Source organism: Lolium rigidum, chromosome 3, assembly GCF_022539505.1.
Source record: "Lolium rigidum isolate FL_2022 chromosome 3, APGP_CSIRO_Lrig_0.1, whole genome shotgun sequence".
NCBI lineage: Eukaryota > Viridiplantae > Streptophyta > Magnoliopsida > Poales > Poaceae > Lolium > Lolium rigidum.
The window spans coordinates 6,889,305-6,894,347 of NC_061510.1; the positions used below are offsets into that span (position 1 = coordinate 6,889,305).

A 5,043-nucleotide genomic window follows, 5' to 3' on the forward strand; every position below is an offset into this window, starting at 1 on the left:
TTTTCTTCACACCCGCCGATGTGTCCACATCGTCCATCTGCATCAGCATGGCACCATCTAATCGTCATGCAATGCACAATACTATCCTTTTGTAGATCTAGTTGTGTGCGCTACTATTTAATTAAGTTAATTAACCATGTTCAACTGTTCAAGGGATGAGGCGTTTTGGCACCCGCAAGCATATATACGTCCGGTTTTTAAGATAACTTTTAAAAGAATTTAAAATGTTAAAAAATTTAAGACAGCAAATTGATGCATACTTCTCGACATTATATATGCTCATAAAGTCGTTCGCGGAAAACCGATATTTTTTTGCCATGTGTAAAAAAAGATAAAATTTGGTGCTTAAAAAAGCTTTTTACCGGGCTTTTTTTATTTTTTACATAAAAATGAAAAATATCAATTTTCGTGAAACTTGGTGTGCACACATGTAGTGTTGGTTTACACGCCAAATTTTTGTTCAGATTTCTTTGACATTTTAAACTATTTTTCACGGGAGCATATGCTCTCAAGTACAAAAGTGAATTTTCAATGTTCAAGTTATTTTATTATTTAGAATGCTTACGGATGCAGGATAAAATCTCATTGGAAAGGGTATCTTTTGTCCCATGGTAGCCTACCTGCTCCTAATTAAACAAGCTGTTTTATGACTTCAGATGCTTCTCACAGCTAACGTGCGTGGCTGGTGGTCAGCGAGATGCTTACCTTTCAATATGGTAGATGCTCTCTTCATAGCTTAATCACTGATCAGTTATATGATAATGGCTAATCAAAGTCTTCTTTTGCCTACGCGGGCGACGACAGAGCTAAGTCCAAACACAAACCAAGCACCATTACAATTTCAGCGAAAGACCAAAACGAAAACCATGCCGAATCCTCCAATGACGACACAAGCTAATTCAACTCAAGAGTGAGTCTAGCTCATTTGGTTAGGTAAGTGGATGTACAACCCAGCCATCCAGGTTCAAGTCTCCACGGACGCAGATTTGGGTTCTTATTATTTCACACAAAAACACCACTGTAGGGGCTTCCCCTACCGTATTCCTTTCAAAAAAAAGCTAATTCAACTCTAAGGAGTAAAGTTTGCTTGTTAAGCGAATGATACCTTTATAATTAACAACTAGGAATCTCGCATCAAATAAGTATACACGTTTTTTTAGATATGGAAATAAGTATACACGTGAATTTACTTTTGGGTCAAAAAAAAGTTTTTGTATTTTTATTTCATATTCAGTTTTCGTAGAGCAACAGGGATGAATTCCCGGATAAATGGCAAATGAACCTGGAGGCATTGCATACAACGGTTTTGGAGTTCTCGCCGAGATTATGCCAGCTGATGCTATATGCTAGAGTTGCGGAACAATTTGGTATGGAGAAACCTTACAGGATGATGTGGCAGGGTACCGTGAATCCGGATACGAAATTCTGGGAGCAACAATTGTGCTAACCCATGTCCCATCCTTAAGATAATTTTGTAATAGTTAAATTCATCAGTAGAATAAACCTTACTGGAGTTTTCATATGACAAGGAAGGATAGTGAGAAGAATAAACCAGAAGGATATAATAGATGGAGCCCCCTGTTTAATGCTGTAATTGAGCAGGGTGGTCTAATGGAGATAAAACTCTCAGGTGGGAATCTCACTTGGTGTAATAACCATGAAGATCCCACTTTTGAACTTTTAAACAGAGTACTTGTTTCTCCATCATGGGAAGAAAAAATTCCCTTTGGTGTGTACCGTGAATCCGGATACGAAATTCTGGAGCAACAATGTGCTAACCCATGTCCCATCCTTAAGATAATTTTGTAATAGTTAAATTCATCGGTAGAATAAACCTTACTAGAGTTTTCATATGACAAGGAAGGATAGTGAGAAGAATAAACCAGAAGGATATCTTGTTTCTCCATCATGGGAAGAAAAAATTCCCTTTGGTGTGTGCAACAACTTTACCTAGTGAGTTATCTGATCATACTCCTATTTTGATTAAATCAGGAGACAAACCTAGAACAAAGCCTATTTTCATATTTGAAAATTGTTGGTTTCTAAGGCCTGATCTCCAAGAAATTATTAAAAAAGTATGGGGCAGGGCCTACTCAGGAGATAGGAACATTGATATCTGGCAAAAAAAAGTTTGACTGTCTTAGGAAGACTTTGAAAGGATGGAATTTAAATATTGAGGGAGAATATAAGAGGAAGAGAGGGGCTTTTGCAATGCAGTTAGATGAATTTGATAAGAAAGGGAAAATGTATGGACTAACTCAATCAGAGATGGAGGGGAAAAAGATGCTTCAGAATCAATTAAAAAACATTATTAGAGAAGAGGAAATTAAATGGATCCAAAGAGCAAAAGAAAAGAAATTTTGGAAGGAGTTAATAACACTAGGTATTATCACTCCAAAGCAAATGGGAGGAGAAGGAGAACTCTAATTATCAATTTAAATCAGGATGAAGGTTTGATATAAGATCATGATAATCTTAAGAGATATATCACTGACTTCTACAAAAAACTCTTTGGCAACCCTGATCTAAATAATATTCGATTTAATGAAGTAGGAATGGAAAAACTCAGTGATGAAGATTGTGAGCTACTACTGAAAGAATTTACAATGGAAGAACTCAAAAAAGCTGTTTTTGAAATGGCAGCTAATAAAGCTGCTGGCCCATATGATTTTAATGCAGAATTCTACCAGAAAAACTGGGAATTGGTGAAGTAGGACCTTTTTGGTCTGCTTGAAGATTTCCAAAATGGAGAATTGGATATTTCAAGATTGAACTATGGCATAATCACATTAGTCCCAAAGGGGAATGATGCGAGATAGGATCCAAAAGTACAAGCCTATATGCCTTTTAAATGTGTCCTTCAAAATTATCACAAGAGTCATAGTTAATAGGCTCATTCAGGCGATGAAGGTGGACCCAACCGCCCGCCAGCGTACACGCGCGCCCGCCACGCAACGCACGTGAGGAGGAGGGGAGCGCGAGCGGTGCGAAGCTGTTGCAGATCCTGAACGTGCGGGTGGGTGGTGCTGTCGCACGGCTTCGGCACGCGCGCGTGGTGCTCTACGACCTGGTCAACCCGCGCGGACCACTTCGACTTCGGCCACTACAACAACGGCCTGGACGCCTACGTTGACGACCTGCTCTCCATCCTGGACGCGCTCAGCATCACGCGCTGCGCCCTGGTCGGCCACTCCGTCTCCGCCATGATCGCCATCCTCGCCTCCATCCGCCGTCCGGAGCTCTTCGCTAGGCTCGTCCTCATCGGCTGCTCGCCCTGCTTCCTCAATGACGGCGACTACCACGGCGGGTTCGAGGTGGAGGAGGTCCAGGAGGTGTTTGACGCGATGACGGCCAACTACTCGGCGTGGGCGACGGGGTACGCGCCGCTGGCGGTGGGCGCGGACGTGCCGGAGGCCGTGCAGGAGTTCAGCCGCACGCTCTTCAACATACGCCCCGACATCTCCCTGCACGTCTTCCATAGCGTGTTCAGGACTGATTGCGTGTAATACACACGTCCGTTGGGAACCCCAAGAGGAAGGTGTGATGCGCACAGCAGCAAGTTTTCCCTCAGTAAGAAACCAAGATTATCGAACCAGTAGGAGTCAAGGAGCACGTGAAGGTTGTTGGTGGCGGAGTGTAGTGCGGCGCAACACCAGGTATTCCGGCGCCAACGTGGAACCTGCACAACACAATCAAAGTACTTTGCCCCAACGTAACAGTGAGGTTGTCAATCTCACCGGCTTGCTGTAAACAAAGGATTAGATGTATAGTGTGGATGATGATGATTGTTTGCGAAGAACAAGAAAGAACAATTGCAGTAAATTGTATTTCAGATGTAAAGAATAGGACCGGGGTCCACAGTTCACTAGTGGTGTCTCTCCCATAAGATAAACAGATGTTGGGTGAACAAATTACAGTTGGGCAATTGACAAATAAAGAAGGCATAACAATGCACATACATATATCATGATGAGTACTATGAGATTTAATCGGGGCATTACGACAAAGTACATAGACCGCTATCCAAGCATGCATCTATGCCTAAAAAGTCCACCTTGAGGTTATCATCCGAACCCCTCCAAGTATTAAGTTGCAAACAACAGACAATTGCATTAAGTATGGTGCGTAATGTAATCAACACAAATATCCTTAGATAAAGCATCGATGTTTTATCCCTAGTGGCAACGAGCACATTCACAACCTTAGAACTTTTCGTCACCGTCCCAGCATTTAATGGAGGCATGAACCCACTATCGAGCATAAATACTCCCTCTTGGAGTCACAAGTATCAACTTGGCCAGAGCCTCTACTAGCAATGGAGAGCATGCAAGAGCATAAACAACATATATGATAGATTGATAATCAACTTGACATAGTATTCAATATTCATCGGATCCCAACAAACACAACATGTAGCATTACAAATAGATGATCTTGATCATGATAGGCAGCTCACAAGATCTAACATGATAGCACAATGAGGAGAAGACAACCATCTAGCTACTGCTATGGACCCATAGTACAGGGGTGGACTACTCACACATCGATCCGGAGGCGATCATGGCGATGAAGAGACCTCCGGGAGATGATTCCCCTCTCCGGCAGGGTGCCGGAGGCGATCTCCTGAATCCCCCGAGATGGGATTGGCGGCGGCGGCGGCTCTGTAAGGTTTTCCGTATCGTGACTCTCGGTACTGGGGTATTCTCGACGAAGGCTTTAAGTAGGCGGAAGGGCAGGTCAGGAGGCGTCACGGGGGCCTCACACGCTAGGGCCGCGCGGCCCCCCTAAAGGCCGCGCCGCCCTAGTGTGGCGGCGCCCCGTGGCCCCACTTCGTATCTCCTCCGGTCTTCTGGAAGCTTCGTGGAAAAATAGGCCCCTGGGCGTTGATTTCGTCCAATTCCGAGAATATTTCCTTTGTAGGATTTCTGAAACCAAAAACAGCGAGAAAACAGACAATCGGCTCTTCGGCATCTCGTCAATAGGTTAGTGCCGGAAAATGCATAAATATGACATATAATGTGTATAAAACATGTGAGTATCATC

At 43.2% G+C, this 5,043-nt stretch overlaps 1 pseudogene; it reads left to right on the plus strand.

Annotated features, from left to right (window-relative positions):
- The first annotated feature begins 2,555 nt into the window (after nt 1-2,555).
- LOC124694254 lies at nt 2,556-3,506 on the plus strand (annotated as a pseudogene).
- The last annotated feature ends 1,537 nt before the right edge of the window (nt 3,507-5,043 follow it).